Below are 19,057 nucleotides of genomic sequence, written 5' to 3'. Positions count from 1 at the left end.
TTCCACTCCTCCCCCTCGCCCTTCAGGAAGATAGGGCCACAACAGCCACTAATGCTGTTGTGCTAAGGTCACAGAGCTCATTCATCTTGTAGCTGGAAATCTGTATCTTTGCCCAGGGCCTTGTTCTGCCTAGCCCCAGCCCCAGCCCTGACAACCACCATCCTGTTTTCTAAAATGAGTAATTTTTTTTTTTTAGGATTTATTTATGCATTTATACAGAACTGGGGTACAAGCCAGAGGTACAGGGGCGGTGAGAGGCTTCACTAGAGACACAGTGGGGAGCAGAACAGGTGCATTGACGAAGTACATTGCTGAGGGGAGCAGCAGATGGGTCAGGAGAGGTCTGCCAGGCCATGTGGGTCAGCTCCAGGGATGGAGATGGAAGTCGCACTGAAGCGGCTGCAGCCAGCTTGTAGTGCTGGGTCCTAACCGTTGTGCTACCAGGGAGGGCCATGAGTCATTTTTTTTAATCATCCTGTAATGTGTTGGTTTGTGAGCAGGGTACAAAGTACAGTTATCTAGAAGTGTAAATAAGGTATGTGATTATTTTTCTAGTATTATTTCAATTGAATATTTTGCATTTTTAAATCCTAATGTTGATGATATTTGTAAACTATGAAAATCAATAAACAGTTACAAACTACTTTTACAACAGAGCTTATCTTAGAAATGTTCACTTTAGAAAGCAGTGATAAACCATTAAAGTTAATTGGAAAGTCTCATAAGTTTCAAAATACATTTATTTAAAATGATCTTCCTGATTTTTGTCCATAACTAAATATATTCAGAAAAAAGGGAGTAAGATAAGTTGACATAGAATTTTTGTAAATATTTTGTAGCAGTACATTTGAGGGAAGAGTTGGAATGTAACTATTGTATAATGTAGCTCACTTTGTAATCTAATATTTATGAATTCTTTTAAAAACCTTTTATCCCATGGAACAAACTTTTCCATTATATTGATAAAATTATCTGAAACTTATATACGGTAAAAAGTGAAATCCATGCTTTTTTTTTCTAGTTTAACCCTGTGTACTTCACATCTGAATATGGTTTTCTTTTCTTTCTTTCTTTTTTTTTTTTTTGGTGAAACTGTGTTTTAGATTTAATATTTCTGTTCAACAAAAAGCTTTCTTTTCTTACTAATTTTTAGGCCTTAGATTTTTAGGGTGATCACCCTGAATGACAGTGTGCTAATGGACAGTGAACCCCACTCTAGCTGTAGGGAGTGCTATGAACTAGAGTAGAAAAAATGTGTATACGATGTGACATTTTGTTGTGGCTATAGTAGGAAATGGGAGAGGAAATGAATAAAATCCACCTCCAGGGTTAACCGGGGAGACAGCTAGTAAATTCCTGGAGCCAGTGTGCCTGGTGGTGCGATGTCTTTTTTTAGTCCTTTTCGGTGCTGGAGTAAAGGTCCTGGCAGAGTAGCGTTGATCCCTGGTGGATGGGGTGGCAGAAGGCTCCTACATCCACTCAGCAGATAGTCATGACCGCACCTCTATGTGGTGACAGTAGTTTGTGAGCCTGGGTGCCCGTGGGTGGAAACTGAGACCTCTTTCTTCACAGTCTTGGGAAGTTAGAAGACGAGTACAGGTCGGACTTTTATATATAAGTATCGGGTGCTTTAGGGAACGTTGTCCCCAGTAAGGAGAGGGAGATTGGAAGTCATGGAGGGGTGCAGTTTTACATTGGGTCGTAATGTTACAGGATAGCCCAGAGTGGACTGGCTGCCTGGGTAGCCCCGAGTGGATTGGGCTGCTTGTCTATGGGGCCTAATCCGAGCGCTCAAAATTCAATTGTACTGCAGGCACACACAAAAGGGTCAATAATGGGTTTATTTACAAAAGGGGAACGGAAAAGGAACAACCCAGGGAAAGAGAGCGGGATACAAAGTAACTGGAATACCATACCAGCTTGGCTGACTGAAAACACGGAGTCACCTGGTCTGGAGAGCCATTTCCCCAGCGAGAGAGAGATGCAATGGCACCCTCTTTATCCCCCAAAGTCCCAGAATTGGTCCGCCCTTGGGTCCTTGCAGTTCTCTGTCTGGTACTGCTGGGAGTTGTAGTTTCCAGTCACTGGAGTAGGGGGTAGAGTCCAGAAAGCTGGAGTAGGGGGTGGGGTCCACAAGACTCTGCAGAGTTTCTTTAGGACATCCTGCCCCTTAACAGTATAACTGAGCAGAGACTTGAGGTGAACGCAGGGCTTGGCTATGTGGCCATCTGGGGGAAAAGCCTTCTAGGAAGTGGAAGGAGCGTGTGGATCTGGAGTGTCAGAGGAATGAGTCCCAGGGCATCTGGGAGGCCGGGATGCAGAGTGAAATGGCACGTGATGGGAGAGAGGACTTAGCGGTGCCTAGGAGCAGATCATGCAGTCTTTCCATGACTTTTCCCCTGAAATAGGAATTTTGGCAAAGGTGTGACTTGGTTTTTCTTTTATTAACTAATTAAAATTTTTCTTACTCGTCGTAGTCCTCATGTTCCCTTACCATGGTGTCATCCGTGGACCATCACATCTTCCCTGTGCTCATCCCTCCCCTGTTTCTCCTGCCTCTGTCCCCCTCCCTTGCTGGACACCTTAGCTCTCTGACCAGCCTGCTAGTCTTGATTTTCTCTTGACCTTTTGTTTGGTTTCTCTATATTCCACAGATAAGTGAGACCATCTAGTATTTATCTTTCTCCTTCTGACATACTTTGGCATAATCCTTTCCAGCTCCATCCATAGGCCACAAATGGCATGAGCTTGTTTTGATCATTGACTAATATTCCATTGCATGAAAATATCACAACTTTTTGATCCATTCATCTATTTGGGGCATTTGGGTTGTTTCCATATCTTGGCTGTCTCAAATAGTGCTGCAGTACACATAGGAATGCAGGTTTCTTTTCCAATTAGTGTTTTTATGTCTGTATTTTAAAAGAACCCTTCTGTCGAGTTGCTGGCGCTGGCCTGTAGAGGCGCCAGTATGGATGTAGGAAGCCTGGGCAGGAGGGTATTATAATTAAGAGATGTGGTGACGCAGGCCTCAGTGGAGGCTGTGCAGATGGTGAGAAGACAGATGCTGGGCATAGCATGATCATCTGTGGCCCTTGGCCTAGAAGGAAAGGAACTGAGGCCACGAAGGAGAGGAAGGCAGGGAGAGTACCATGCTACAGGGTGACTTTTCACAGGGACCCTGAAATCTGAGTCCATTGGGGGAGCTGACTGGACACACAGCCACCATCCGTGAGAACTCTTTCTGAAGGTCTCGGTGAAAGAGGGACAGTGGTGGATATAACAGGGACTTTGGTTGATTGTCCTGTGGAGGGCAGTCTTTGTTTTAATCACTTTACAGAGTTTTGAATGCCATGCAGAAAGTTGTACATAGTTAATGTATACAACTTGATGTGTTTGGAAATAAGGATACACCTTCAAAACCAGTGCCAGCTTCTATGCCAGAACCATATAAAAGGAGGCTGGTTGTTGGCAGAGGGGTAAAAAAATGCCATGTGGAGGAGGTAATGGCCCAACTTCCCCTGGCTTTAATCGCAAAGTGCTAGAGATGCTATTTCTATAATAGCATATATATGTAAGTATGAACATAAAATTATTTTTGATAGAATAAGTCATGATTCTACACAATGAAATAAGTGATCAATATTTAGCATAATATAAAAGTAAAAGGCATTATAACAATGAATAACAAAATTAATGTGTGTGATTTTTAAAGATATTTTGAAATTCATGGGAGAAGCATGTAGTGAGACAGTGTTGAATTAAGTTACGTAACAGCAATTACAGGTAATACATGAGTTTATATGTAAGAAATTTACCTTTAATATTTTTTTATTCTAAAATGTATAACATCATTATATAAAACTGGAAAAAAGTTTTTTATTGTTCAGTATCCCCTTAGGATATAAGATTCTGTGATAACTTAAGACTCTTGGGATCAGTTTCGAAATCTTGGGGTAATTTCTAGAACAGCAAGAACATATTTGCCATGTTTGTACGCATGAAAAATGGACTATGTTCTGTTTATCAAATAATATCAGTAATTTGAATAATAACATTTTAGTGTATTGTCTCTTATCTAAAATACAGTTCATGTAACTGGCATTATTGCCAAATTAAAACTTTTTAAATCATGTAAATAATATCTTGTGCTTATAAAAATGTATAAACTTTTCTTTGCTGTTTGATTTTTGTTTTCTATAGCTTCAGGGGATGAACAGGTAAAGAGGAAAATATTACACCATCGTCCATAATATTTAATTGGCAAAGTGGTAAGATGTAATGGAAAATAAGATACCTCTCCACCAACGAAGAGAGGACTTAAATTTTATAACCATTTCTCAATGTAGCTGTTCATGCATATCTACATGCTTTTAGCATAAAATATATGTAGTAATAAATGGAATATATATGCCATAGCTTTTATGTAGAGGACTTGAAATGGCATCTCAAGATCCAGAGTCATAATAGTAAATAAAGGGTAATTGTTGGATAGCTATGCTGTGCTTCCTTTATTCTGGGTAATTCTGCCTGTAGGCTAACTTTTATGTAAACAAAGATAATTGAACTTTTGCACCTTAAAGGATATTGTTCTCTTGTACTATCTATTTGATCCTGTCTCCTCAGGGTATAAGCTTAGTTTGAATGTTAACTTAGGAAACATTCATTTTTTTTCCTTAAGTAGGAATAAATTGAAAATACTCATAATAGAATAAAAACAGGTCTTTTTTACGGAAAAACTTTTGTTGTGTTAATAATGTCTTGGAGAGAATCTGGTCTGACTCCCATTCCCAATGCTAGCTGGGACTCCATTTCCTTGCTCTTAGAATGGAAAAACAGCAGTACTTTTTTCTAGACTGCAGTGGATGAGTATTGGTTGAGGCAGTCCCTGTACAGTAACTAAATGGTGCCTGCTACATAACAAACACTCTATGTTGGCTAGAAGCTAACATCCACACCAAGAACTAAGGTTTGACTATCAAATTGAGGCAAACATATAGGATTCAGCGTGAAAAATATCATAAGGAGAAAGACGAATAGCAGATGACTACATTCATGGATCAAATATAAAGGAACAAAACAAAGAGACGGATAGCACTAAACCAGAACAAACCCTAGAAATCTGATTGTAGCATTGAGGCTACTAGAGGGGAAGGTGGGTGACTGGGAATAAAGGGAGCCACTGGGTGATGGTAGAGGACTATGGTACCTTGGTGGGGGATGTGCTAACATACATCTGAAGAGGTGTGAACCTGTACTCAAAAAAAGGAGATTTGGAGGAATAGAGTTCACGGGGAGGTATTCAATGACTTAACAATCTTGATCTTACTGATGTCCTTTTCCAAATTAGAATGTCTCTGTATCATGGATTCCTTCTGACCATACTCAGATACATGTATAATTTATATTAGCAAAATTTGTGCAATTTTGTATTAACTGAAAATCATCTATATTGGAAATGGCTCCTTGCTTTACAGGACTTTATTGAGCTTAGTGTAACTTAGGGAACTTTGGAAAATGAGTCCTACCTGTTTCTCACCTCTAGATAGGATAGAAAATTATTACTGCTTTCAAGAAGCTTACAATGTATTGTAGAAAACAGACAGTGAGTTACCTTTCAATGTGCTATCTTGGCGTTAAGCTGTGAGAGAAGACATCTGATGTGGATTGCCAAGAAAGAAGGAAGATATTCTGAAAATGGTAGCATTGGGTGAGGAACAAAGGTCAGGTGACTCCTGTCCCCAGAGAGGGAGAAAGTGACTGCAGATCTCAGTGGCCCCCAAGTCTACTTATTAAGGCCAACACAGAGTGTGGAGGTGGGGGTGTTGTGGAGGAAGCCTGAAGATGGGTAATCCCTTTCAGGTTTCCAATAATTTGTTTTTTTTTTCCTCATTCATATTTTTTTCTTCCTTTCTTTCCTCATGCTCTCTTTTCTCTCTTTTGCTCTCATTTCTCTTCCGCTTTCTCTCCTCTTTATTTGGCTCTCAGTTATTCATCATCTCTATCATAATCAGTTTTATACATCCTGATGCTATTTTTCAAGAACTTTCTTTTTAGATCAGTTATCTTTTTTACCTTTTGTGTTTGCTAAGTTTTGTTTTAATCTTTAATTTTTTTTTTGCTATTTCTAAAATTTTTACTTCATGTTTCTGATGTCTTGTTTTTTTTAACTTGAAAGTTTTATTCTTTAGCAATGAAAGTTTTAATGGGATATACTTTTTTTTGATTATAGCTTTACTGTTCACTGAAATTTTACTTTGAAGTATTCTTTTCATGAAATTTTACTTTTCTTTTCTATGTCTGGATTACCTAGTTTTTAGTTAGACTTGACTGGGTACTCTGAAGTTTCAATGACTCCAGAATATCAGTGGTTCATAGCTACAAAGAGGTTATATACTACTGATATGATTTATATTCACGTGCTCTTGTCCAGACTGAGGAAGTAGTCCCATCTGAGAACTTGCTCTAGTTAGAGGAAAAGATGACTCTCAACACATCTTCTTAGAAGACATGCATTGCTTCCATCCATGCTTCATCTGCTAGAGCAACCCTGTGACCAGGGTAGATATAAAGGCATGGTGCTCACTAAGATGCCACAAAGATTTAATCTGACTTCAAGAATGTTCCTATGGCTTGATTTATGTGTCCCTCCCTCCACCTCAAAAAAAGGAAAAAAGAAATGTTGAAATTCTAATCTCAGAATCTAACTTTATTTGGAATTCAAGTCTTTGCAGAGGAAAACAAGGTAAAATGAGGATGAGGTTCATATTGTGGGAGCTCAGCGTATGCGATTGGTGTCCTTATAGAAAAGCACATTTGCACAAAGAGACAGACATGTTCATGGAGGAACATCATCTAGAAGTCAAGGAAATGCCTGCGTTTATCAGAAGCTACAGGAAATGCATGAAACAGATGCTTCCTCACAGCCTGCAGAAGAAACCAACTGTGCCGCCATTTTGATCTCTGACTTCTAGTCTACAGACTATGAGACAATAAATTTCCGTTGCTTAAGTTACCCACTTTGTGGTGCTTTGTTCCTGTAATCCCAGGAAACCAAATTCAAATATTATGTTTCAAAATTTCCAAGATATGCTTGGTCGGATTATTTTTATTTCTTTCAATTTTACAACATACTTATTAGAAAATTTAGACAGTAAAGCCTTTACTATTCATTATCTGTTTTTTTTTTCTGGTTAGAATTATGATCAATTATAAATATTGGTTCATATAGCTTATTTTAAAACTACTCAAATGTAATTGATTATATATATGTATATATATGTATGTATATATAATATACACATTTGACTTAGAAATTTAAAAACAGTTTTACCTTCTAATTTACGGCCTTTAGTGTTTATAAGTGTTTTTTATATAAAAGTGGAGACTCATTTAAAAAATAAATGCCCCTTGGAGTTTTGAAGTCTATTTATATTAGGCTTTTCACTTATTTCAGTAAGTTTCAGTGACCAGAATGATTAAAAGTAGAATACATTGTACCTCCTGCCTCTCTCCCACCCACCCATTCTCTTCCCATTTTTTATTGTCTTAAGGAAAAAAAAAATTTACTGAAGCAGCATAATGATTTCCTTCAGATAGCAATCTACAGGGCCTATCTTGAGACCCCTCTCCCCCCACCTCTGTCAAATGGTTGCCTAGAAATTACCAAAAGGTGCTCATTATTGCTGAAATCTTTCTTTCCTTACAGATGGGGCTGGAATTGATATCTGGATGTTGTTCAGCCAGGAAGGGAAATGGGAAAACAGAATTGGATGGAGAGTAATAGATTACATGCTGCTTTAGTCTTAGGAAAAATTTAGATACAATTAGAAGGCATATTGCATTTAAGTACACAATTTGTGATCCACTGAAATCACCTGTATTATTAAGAATTGTGCAAATATTATTTTATGATCTGATGTTGAATCAGGTAAGGGGATGCTTCTGGTGTAGGTGTATTTTGCTTTTTCTCTGTGTGTGTGTGTTTTGCCCTCTCAAATACTATGACCTTGATGCTATTTTAGCTTACATGTTTGTACATGTAGAGATGTCTGAAATAATTAATATGATCAATTTTGTGTTTTCAGAAGTAGCTGTTTGCAAACAGCAAACAAGCTCTGTAAGAAACTGGAGCAAGTCTTTCCAGTTGGACTATATTAGAATTCCATCTACATTTTAATTTGGTTCCTGCTGTGTGGATATATTAGACTGAATCTATTACCTGGCTCAATGGTCCTCTCAGACAATTTCCCTTTCTCATTCTGATTTTATTGTAAGTGATCGTCAACATACTGTAGAAGTCTGCAAATCCAATTTTGATCACTCCCATGAGGCACTAATAACTGTGACCTTACATTGAAAAGAAGTGAAGGAATAGTGTGATCCTTAACAGATTACCTTTTGATTAAAGGTGTTGTTTGTGGATTGTTGTGTGAACATATCTTTACTGATTTTTCTTCTGGGTGTTGAAAGAAGAAAATTCTATAGCAGTTACTTCTTGGGACAGGATCTGGCTTTATGTTTGACAGTGCTGCTTATGTTGAATGTTCCTTGAAGTTGCTTCATTTTCTGGTGATCAGGAACCACCTGCTATTTTTTCTTTTGGAGATAATGTTTCTCAAAGTATTTATTACAATTCAGCTTTAAATATAGTCTTTTCATGCATTTAACATATTTAAGCCTGACTGTGAAACAGATTAATGGACCTTTGGTGGAAAGCTTAGGAACGTTAATTTAGTTCACTCTAGTTTATTTCGCTGTACTGCAATCTTACTGGGTGTACTTTTTCTGGACTTGTCTAGAAGCTAAGAGAGATGATGTCAGATGGTAATAGCATGGCATTTCATTTTCCCATTCTGCCTAGCAGTTTGATGAATAGCACTTAAAGGGAAAAATAAATAGTACTTATTCATTCCATTTACAGGTTGATACTCTTATCTCTACCTTCTAAAAGCTGTGCCATGATCTCGTGTGTCTGCTACCTTGTTTTGACCCCTCATTCTCACTGTACGATGGTTTCCTCCTATCTTTCCTCTTTTATTGTTTGTTGCTTTGAATATTTAATTCTTAATATATTCCCTGTCTCTCAGTTGCCTTCTATATATATATTTATGCCTGGATAGTCTGCTAACACATTAAATGTTATGGTTGGATGTAAATTTCTCATCCTTTACTAAAAGTCAACTTTTCATCTTTACTTCATGGTACCATTTTACCATTTCCCCTTTGGGTTTTAGGCTCAAAACTTCAGAGTCTCATTTGCCTTCTACCTGTCAATTAAGAATGAACTTTTCTTCCTTCCTTCTTGTTCCTTTTGATACTTTTATTATTGCAACAGCCTCATGACTGAACTGCTTTAGTTTTGTCTTCTGCTGATCCTGAGTAACCTAACAGATTAAGGTTTTAAATTTTAATATTCATGTGTCATTCTCCAATTTAAAATTCTTCTGTGCATTGCAGTTTTTTTTTTTTTGCAGCTTAAAATGCTATCTAATATTCATAGCTTTAAATGTCTGCTGTAATCTCCGTTATATCTATTCAAAATTAGTTCTTACTCATTTCACATCTTCTCTCTACCAGCAGGTCTTGTTTCCAGAATTATCTGTTCATTCAGTATCGTTGCTTAAGAGCAGGAATTATGTTTCATATTTGTAACGAGTGTGATGGTATTAAGGGAGAAGTAAGGTCTTGCAGAGATGATGAGCTCATGAGGATGGAGGCCCAATGAAAGGGATCAGCATCCTCACAAAGGCTCAAAGTTCCACTATGTGAGGAGGCAGCCTGAAGTTGCATAAACCAAATACTGATTTGCTTGAACAGACAAATGCCCATGTGCACATTACCTTCCTTGCCATCGTTTCTAACCTATGGTTGATGTTCAGTTATGGTGACTTGTTTTGCTTTTCATTGCTGGTCAGGGGTGTTTTTATAAGAGTGGGGTGCGATTTATTTTGTCTCTTGCATTTTAGACCTTCAGAGCATGGTCTCTGAAATCTCATCATCTGGGTTTAGCTCTAATTTTGGTCTGGTGACCTTAGAAAAGTTATTTAATGTCTCATTTGTAAAATGAAGATAACAAGCATGGTAATCTAAAAATGTTGTAGTGAAGACTAAATAAGGGAATAGACATATAAGGCTTTTAAACGATTGACTTATATATGGTAAATGCTTAATTATGTATCAGTAAAGATTTTGTGTATGGGATATCTTTCTAGGTTGATATTTATAAAGCATACCCCAGTAGCGTGATGAATTGTATTGAAGAAAAATCTTACTTGGGCTACTCATTTTTTCACCTTAGACCTAGTCATTGTTATTATCTGTAATTTTTATAGTTAGGCTTTTTATAGATACGTGGCTAAGCCTTATTTGTTGAATCAACTGTGAAAATTCTAATGAAAGTGATAATGATAGTAAGATTACTGAAGTTGCTAAATATTTGTCAAGATTATTATTACTTATTTTTTAAATAATAAAATAGTTTATTTTTATATCATTTTGTGCCTTTTCCCATCTCAGTTGTAATCCCCATGGCATATTACTTCTTGATACTGTTATTACCATTCCTACCATCAGCATTGTTTATTGAAGTTATTTATTTGCATTTTCATAGTAAACAAAAATTGATTCACTAAATAATACAAAACTTACTGTAAAAATGGATATATTAATTATTAGCATAATAGTACATATGTGCCAAATCATAAAGAATTAAAATTAATTTTTAGAATATTATTTGGTGGGCAAATTGCCCTTCTTACCTATTGTCCATCCTTCTGAAGCTTTATCTTATTTCTCATCATTACCTTAAATATGTTTGTCTATTAAGTATAAAATTTGCTTGGAGCTATTCTTTATAACTCATTCTTATTCTTTACAACTTATTCTTCCATATATCACCTTTAATTTAGGAATGATAATATTTAAGTGCTTCATAAATTATAAATAATTATAGATGATCGTTCTAGTAATTCACCGTTTCCTGTATTCCACTAGTATCTTTTAAACTATTTTAGATAAAAGCACCCATTAATAAGGAAAAGAATCTGAGTGTTATATTGCTGTCTAGCAGAACATACAATGTTTCTGCCTGTTGGCTTTGTGCCTTCCTCATGGAGCTCATCAGTGGGAATACTTGGGAGAATGAGCTATAATTTCACTGTTGAATTCAGTGGGTGAACATGTTTGACATCTTTTCTAGACCTGAGATTCTGTGAGGTGCTGGAAGTATAGGGAGGATGCAGACATAGGCTTTATTTCATAGCTCTCACATTCCAATTAGGAAGATAATGAATAATCTCCAAAGAGAGGGGTCAACAGAGCAACAGAAGTGTGATACAGACAGTGTGGGGACTGGGCTTTATCAGGAGAGATGTGACCACGGTTGGTTGTGGAATGCTTCCTCATAGGATGGGGCACATGGTTTGTTATTTTCAACTTAATTGCAATTTGCTGGGATATTTATTTCTTTTTATTTCCATGCATTTGCTATTAAGCAGGATTTTTTTTTCCCTGGTTGCTGTAAAATTGTTGTACCAAATCTTCTTAGCTGTGACATAGTCATATCCCTCCCTGTAAACTTGAGTTTTATCTCCTTCACAGGTGATATTTAGAGTTTGGCATCCATCAACAAAGCTTCAAAACAGAATATTGCTAGCAAAGAAAAGGAGCTTAAACAGGCAGTTCAAAATTTTATTTATACTCCAGGAATAGTAAGGAACCTGTTTATGACAGCTATTTCTCTCCTTTCTGGCTAAGATGCTTCATCTTTTAGCAGTGTTAGTTGAGCAAGGATACCATGGAGGAATAGATTTTTTTTTTCCTAGAGCACTCTAGGCTATCAATTTTATAGACTCTGCATAATTCTCAACAAGAATGTAGTTTGAAGCAAGCTGTTATGATTAATTATTGCTCGTTAACTGGATCTTCACTCTGCATGAAAGAACATTGTGGTTTTTTTTTTTCCTCATTCTGAAAATCATGTTGCTTATAATAAAATTGAAATGCATATGAGGAAGTTGGAAGTTAGGATGCCCAGGCTAGACTATGGAGAGAGCAAGTGTGTTGAAAGCTTGGGTTAGGTAATACTGTACTGATGCCATTGTGACTTTACAGTGAGAATATGTAGGATTTCTCAACAGCACATTTTGTATAATAATTCATTTATGATGGAGATATTTTGCATATATTGAACTTTAATAATCTCTTCTCTCCTTGGCAAGGTCTTTGATCAGTGTGTATATTTAGAAGATTGTGGAAGAATACAGTACAAAAATAATTCAAGTCCCCAAACTCAAATTAATTCTTATCTTTGCAGGATATTAACTAAATGGTTAATTTGCTTTATCACTATCTATCAGAAGAAAAAGTACAAAGGTAGCATGTAATTTTTGTCCATTCTTTATATTTATGCATTGATAAGAAATTTAGATTCCTGTCTGTGAGTATAACAGTAATTATTCTTTAATAGGTGAACTGAAATCTGTCAGTTTCTCACTACACACTTTCCTCTGAGAGTCTGAATAGGTATGATTCTGCCGATGTAAACAATGATAATAATACAAGAAACAAAGTGCTCTAGTTTCTGATTTACATAGGCAAACTTTGTCAATAGCTAATTAGGATGACAATTTCTAGCAATTCTAATCTTGTGTAGGTGCTAGGAAAAAGGAAGGAAAGAGAATTGTTAAGCATTGCTGTATTGATCAGGTTGGTATGCAGAGACTGCATTAATAACATTTTTGATAAAAATAATAGGAATTGAAGATAGTATGAAATGTAACTGACAATTTTTTTTCACTAATAAATAACTTACTGCATATTTACTATGGGGACACTGGTCTTAAGTTTAACTTATAAGGCCATAAGGAGAACATAACTTTTTTCTGGTTCATATATAAACATAGAAGCCACAAGAAACCAAGAACCAAAGAAGGAGAAGCTGGGACAACAGGATGTTAACTATAGACGGTATTACTCTAACTTCACAACAGTCAAGTAAAATCACTATTTTTCTCCTCTAGAGAAGCTGATCTCCATCTACGTCTATTTTCCTAATTGTGTGCAGTTGCCAACAATGCAATACAATACAGCTGTTGATTTCTTAATCTGTGTGGTTTCTGAATGCGTTCTAAATTACTAGCCAAATCTGGGTCACTGTTTTCACTGATTTGCCATTGGAAAGGAAACCTTTCGTAACTAAGTATTTAAGCTTGAACATGAGTGAAGAGATGGGCGATTAGTAGGTGTTGCTAATGCTGTGCTCCTTGATGAGAGCGTCCATTCTGGAAAGAAAGCTTGGTGTTAAGTCTTGGTGTTCAGTTTCCTTCCCATTTTTAGTGTAGAAATAAGAAAAGCATATTGTTACTTAGTCAGTTACAGCTGCGTAGCTAGCAAGCGCTGTCTCAGAGGTAGCCTACCACTCGTTCGCTCTTTGCGCTTGTGTCAGCAGATAGTGAGGGCTTGGCTGGCCCTGTCTTGGTTCATCTTGACTTGGCTCTGGACTCTGGGTTAGATCCAAGCAGGTCTGTTCCAGGCATTGGCTCACAGGAATATGCTTAGGTCTGTTTCCTGAGTGCTCATTTTGGAACACAGATGATGAGATAGTGACCACTCCAAAGAAGGAGAACAGCAAGCTTTTCTTTTGGTTTATGCAGGAATGTCAGAGAACAAATGGAAACATGCAGGACCTCTTAGGGATGAGTCTAGGAACTGTCGACTGTCACATCTTCCATGGGTCACACCGAAGCAGTGTCCCCCATGGAGCTAGAGCACACAAGCAGTGAATACACTGCACCTAGCATGGGATACATGAAGTAGCATAAATTCAAATCCTGTAAAAGTTGGAAGTAAATCAGTTCTTCTTGAAGTTGACGCCACAAAGCGTTATATCATTACAGGCTTAGTGTACATCATTGCGAATGTGTAATGCTGCACACATCATTGTCACAGCCAGCAGTCTCAATTCTTTTCTCCTTTACTAGGGCAAAGCCCTTCCTCGCAAGGGTAGGCAGTGCCTCACACCAAGTGCCGAGCGGGGCTCTCTGTGTTCATCACCTGCTTTGGGGATGGCTTTCGCAACCTGGACTCTAGTGACATTTGGAGTTGGGTATCCCCTTTATTGTAGGGTCTAACCTGTGCATTGTAGGATGCTTAGTGACATCCTGGCCTCTACCCACTAGGTGCCAGCCAATAACACCCTTGGCCCCGCGTGACAGTCAAAAATACTTGTAGACATTGTGGCTGTCCCCCAGGGAGCAATATTATACTTAGCGAGAACCACTGGCTTGTCTTGATGGATAGTCTTTGACTGGGCAGTCACTGCATTTTATTCGAGGCACTGAGGTTTGAAGAGGCTGCTTTACCCAAGTTTCACTGAGGTACGTACACAGATGTGGGGTGAAAACTCAGGTCCCGCCCAGTCCCCAAGACTGCCACTTATCCTGTTCTTAAGGCTAACAAAGAAGCTGCCTTTGGTTCGCTTTTTTTTTCATAGGCGGTGGGGGAGGCCGGGCAAGGCAATTATAGTGGTAGACAGTAAGTTCTGTAAGAGGTATGATCGGGGAGCTATGAGAATGGGGAGGCTGAAGGATTACTCCACTCACAATAATTGGAGGCAAACAGTTATGGGACAGACGATAATTAACAAGATGAAGGAAGACTGATGGGCCTCACTCCGTGGAGGCCACAGTCGCGGAGTCCTGTGTACACAATGTAAGAAGATGATGATCACAGCAAAGGAGGCTGTGGAGAAAATGACTGGAAATTAAGGCAGAGAGAGTGCCAGCATGATTTATGCCAGCCTATGGCTTCTGAACTTTAATCCTGGAGGCAGAATTGGGCACACACACAGGAATTTTAAACAGGGAAATTACAGAATCATATTTGAATTTTATAACATCACTCTGTCCTCTTGTCAAGGATGGATTAGAAGGGGGATTATAGATGACATGAGAATGTGCTACAGAAGCAAGAAAATGATGTGGAAGGATGTATATTGAAGTATTAAGAATATTTACTTTGGATAAGGATCATGACTTTAATGTCTCTCTTTATTATCTTTATTTTGATTTTTTCTGCTGTGAAAATTCATATTGCTTTTGTAATAAGTAGTCCATTTCATTTTACAGCAACAGCAAAATAGGACATTGTAGCAAAAGAGGCAAGACCTGGTAAGGACCCCAGGACAGTAGTGGTAGGGTTGCTGGAGGGGTGATTTATCTGAGAGTGAGGTGGAGGTAAGATGAGCAGGGCTTGGTGGTAGGTGTCTGGGAGCGTTGCTGAGGGAAAGGGAGGAGTCCCAGAGATTCATTTGGTTTCATGTAAAAGGGGACTTAAGGGGGTGGCAGTTGAGGGGAAATGAGAATTCTATTCTGAATGTGATATTTGGGAAGTGTTTCTGGGCATCTACTTGAAGGAAGCACCAATTGCTCATTGGAAAGAGGAGTCGGTCTAGCCAGAGGTATAGATTTGGGACTCATAAGAAGATCTTTTTGGGTGAAATTATTCATGAAGAATGTTGGGAAAAGAAAAAGACTTTAGATGAATTTCTGGTGGTAAAATGAGGGGCAGGAGGAGCATGTGGGGTGTCCAGCCAGGGAGGATCAGAGGAATAAGAGCGAGTTCGCAGAGGCCTGGAGCAGGAAAGTGGGAAATAACCAAGAGCCCCAGTGTCCTCAGGGGCTGCACAGTCAGCATTCAGAGCGTGAGAGGCTGGTGGGTGCAGCTGCCACGAGTTAAATGACACTGGGTTGTCACAAAATCTAGGCGGTGCAAGAGGTGTCTTTGGCTTTAGAGGTTGCTTTACAGAGAAGGTGGGAGAGTAGACCATGCACAAAAAGACTCTCCAGGCCAGTCGTGATTCTTTCATCTAGAAAAATTTCCTGAGGGGAATTTCCCCCAAAATTCCCTTGGGAAAAAATTCATAGTTTGATGGCATGCTGCAATCTAAAGGGAAATTTTAATACGAAAATTAGCTGTTAAATGATAATTAAAAAATTTCTTCACTGTTTCAGTTATCTTTATTTTAAAAACTTATGAAAACTTGAGAGTAGGTTCATTCTTGTACCAGAAACTTAGCATTACCCTTTTCATTAAGGAAGGGATTCAGTTCTCTAAAGGAGACAAAAGTTAGTGCAGCGTACCAGTTGATTGATGTATGCATTCATTCATAAATTTATTTTGTGTCGCTTAAGGGTCACCTGGAAATGTTTTTAAAATGCAGCTTTCTATTTTATTTCTTTTTTTTTCCTTTCATCTCAGATTCATTTTATCTTTTCGTACTTATTTTTTAAATGCTAAATAAATGAGACAATAAATGCAATCACTACATTAAGATAGAAGTTGTAACAGTCTACACTGCCTGTTACTGAGTACTTTCGTTGTAGCTTTATCATCCAGATTTTCATTTACTATACATGTTATTCTTTGATTGCTTACCACGTGGTGTTTTGAAATCTTCATTTTAAAAGTTATTGTAAATACTTGGATCTCTAATGTTCATAGAAATATATTTATATTGAACTACTTTTCTTCTCCTAATATAATTGATATACAGTGATGCAAGAAGCTACTACTGTAAATAAAAATTAACTATGAACCAGGACCATTAGGTGTAGATCATTGGATCTGCTCACTTACAACGTGCTTTTGGTTGAGTGATTTATCCTTTGTTTTCATCAGTGTTTCATTTGAGAGAGAAATGTTTGTGATTTTAGCACTACTAGTCATGCACATCTGAAAACTAAATTAGCATTATGTCATGAAAGCATCTGAAGTCTTGGTAAAGGAGAAGGTGTTACAATCAAAGAGGCACCACAACTGTGGAGAAGGAACTGAGTAGGTGAAGAGAGAACTAATGGGGTCCGCTGTGCATTTCTGGGGCTTGAGTGTGTGCAGTGGCGTTTGCCAACCACTGTGAAGAGACTTAGTCTTTTGAGGGTAAAAGTAAAGAGGAACAGGAGCTGGTACCAGGCAATAGAAAAAGGGATGCACGCTTCTCAAGGGTAGAAGTGGCCAGCAGTACAGCCACCGTACAATTTTTGTTGTCAGTAGCTACTTATGTGACATTTGAGCCATGCAGTTTAAATACAATTGCATTGCTGATTTTGATGCAGAAGTCAATGAATTCCCAATGCCGGTTCTTACGAATAATAGAAAGTTCAATACCAGTAAGTTAAATGAAGTGTGTCTCCATTGTCTAGGTGTGACCTACCTCCTGGCATTAATTATAAAATTACAGTAATACCTTATATTTGATTAGGAGGATTTTGAATATACTTAAATTGGATAATGAAAAAAGTGGCAAAGAATTTGGGGTTCTTCTATTCTCAGTGGGGGATATAATATCATGGTAAATAACTCCTAGATTTACACAGGGTAGGAAAGAAATTCTCTGGCCAGTATGTATTTGCAGAACTACAATGAATATAGGTCTTATAATTTCACTACTGTTTATATGGAGATTGCAGCCCTAAAACTTTGTTCTTTGGAATTCGAGTCTCTTTTGCATGTGTTGAACCACATGTACAACAGAGCTAAAATTGCCCTGCCTAGGAAGACAAGATTAGAAACATTTTGATAAGAATGGAGCTTTATTTGTTTTGGATTGACCATTTCTTTACATTTGACTGACTTTAGGCTCCTACTGTGAGATGTATTTTGTGTAAACTACAAACACATCTTCATTTATGGAACCACAAGTAGCTGTACTGTGGACAGGGTATTTCTCCTCAAATAGCTGATCATTTTTATAGTATGAAGAGAAAAACAGAACACCGATCAGTTAATTTTCTAAATTTCCCCCGCTGTGGGTTTCACTCAGTATTAAATCCTTCACCACATGTAACTGTCTTGCTATAAAGAGTGATGTGTGGTATAAGCTAGTTGAGCTCCCATTACTTGAATGCAGAGGAAAACCACTTTCTATAATCCACTGCCAAGTCCAGCATGACCATCCATTACTACTCCTAAAAGGATCTTTTGTAAAAAAAAAAAACAAAAAACAAAAAAACTTTCTAAATAATTTACTAGAGCGTCAGTAAATATTGCGGTTAGATTTTTATCAAGACATAGTGAGTAGAAATTCTGTCTCTGTCTTGAAGACAGGCTGAAGATGGGACACAGTATTTCAGAATATTTTTTGAGGAATTACCTGGAAAAAAATTTTTATATGTCAAATAACCTTTAGTATTGCTAGTTTTTGGTGTTTTGGAGTTTTCTGTTCAGTAGTTTTAGACTCACAGTCTAATATTGTCATAATAATTTGTCATAACTTAATAGATTGAAAATTTAAGTTTCAGATCAGTGATTTCTGTTACTTTTAAGCAACTGTATGCTGTGCTTAAATAAATGAAAAGGGGATTTATTGGAAAACTTTGGGGCTGCTATCCATTTAGAAGAAAATTTTGAATCTTTTTATAGCTTATTATTTTTATTTTCTTACATTGTTGTTCCTTTTTGTGCAATACTTGATGTCTCCCCTCTTGTGTGGTTTCCATAATTCTTCCACCACCATAGCACCTGTCACCACCGTCACTGTGCTTTTCCCTCTCTTGTTTGACTCCTACCCACGTGTGCCTCAGATCTGTGGTTTGCCTGCAAGTTTTATCTTTTTCATGACCTTTGTCTGGGTTCCTTATATTCCTCCTATACGTGAGACCATCCGTTATTTCCCATTTGGAAGAAAAGGTTGAATCTTAAGGAAGAGAACAAGGCAGTGTGAAATACTTCACCAAAATTGTGAACATTTTATCTGGAACACTGTCCTGAGCAATGTATACTACCCACTCTCCATCTCTTTGTTTTTGTTGAAACTTAAAATCCTGGGTGAATAATACTGGCCCAGTGTGAGTCTGATGTCTCTTCCATTGGCTAAATGAGTGGTAACCAGTGACAAGGGCCATGATGCAATCACTTGAACACTTAGGAAAAAGGAAATTCGCACATTCCATTCTGTGCCCAGGGATATCTAAACCTCGACTACCCAAGCCATATATGTCTACCCCACCCTCCCTCCTGGGACACAACCTGCCAGCCAGCTGTCGCTGCAGCTTCTGAG

General features: G+C 37.8%; 1 protein-coding gene across 1 annotated transcript in view; it reads left to right on the top strand.

Moving 5' to 3' along the window:
* Positions 1-19,057, top strand: part of GPC5 (glypican 5) — a 1,027,138-nt gene that overhangs the window by 56,040 nt on the left and 952,041 nt on the right. The window lies entirely within an intron of this gene.

Source organism: Condylura cristata, unplaced genomic scaffold (assembly GCF_000260355.1).
Source record: "Condylura cristata isolate star-nosed mole 26May11 unplaced genomic scaffold, ConCri1.0 scaffold00010, whole genome shotgun sequence".
Lineage (NCBI taxonomy): Eukaryota > Metazoa > Chordata > Mammalia > Eulipotyphla > Talpidae > Condylura > Condylura cristata.
The sequence above is the reverse complement of the archived record's forward strand: the minus strand, read 5'-3'. Positions and strand labels throughout refer to the sequence as shown.